Here is a 672-nt window from a genome sequence, read left to right on the forward strand (position 1 = left end):
ATGAGCACAATTAAGTGTTCTGGAATATTCATACTTCTCAATGTTGTCCATAGCTTGTCATGATCCACACAATCGAAAGCCTTTGCGTAGTCAATGAAACACATCTTTCTGATATTCTTTGCTTTCACCCAAGATCCATCGGATATCAGCAATGATAGCTCTCGTTTCACGGCCTCTTCTGAATCCAACTTGAACATCTGGAAGTTCTCTGTCAATGTATGCTTGCAGCCGTTTCTATATACCTTTAGTAAAACTTTACTTGCATGGGATATCACAGATATTGTCCGATGATTTCCGTATTCCATTGGGTCACCTCTCTTTGGAATGGGAACAAATGTGGATGTCTTTCAATCAGTTGGCCAGATAGTTCTCTTCCAAATTTCTTGGCATAGATGAGTTAGTGCCTCCTCTGCTGCCTCAATTTCTTGAGAGATTTCAATATGTAGTCCATCAATTCCTGGTTCCTTGCTCTTTGCCAGTTCCTTCAATGCACCTTAGATGTCCTCCTTCACTTTCGTTGGCTCTTGATCATATGCTACCTCTTGAAATGGTTGAACATTAACCATTTCCTTTTGGAACAGTGACTCTGTGTATTCCTCCCATCTTCTCTTGATGCTTTCTGCATCATTCAATAATTTGCCCAGAGAATCTTTCAATAATGAAAGTTGAGGC

Source organism: Chrysochloris asiatica, unplaced genomic scaffold (assembly GCF_000296735.1).
Source record: "Chrysochloris asiatica unplaced genomic scaffold, ChrAsi1.0 scaffold00180, whole genome shotgun sequence".
Taxonomy (NCBI): Eukaryota; Metazoa; Chordata; class Mammalia; order Afrosoricida; family Chrysochloridae; genus Chrysochloris; species Chrysochloris asiatica.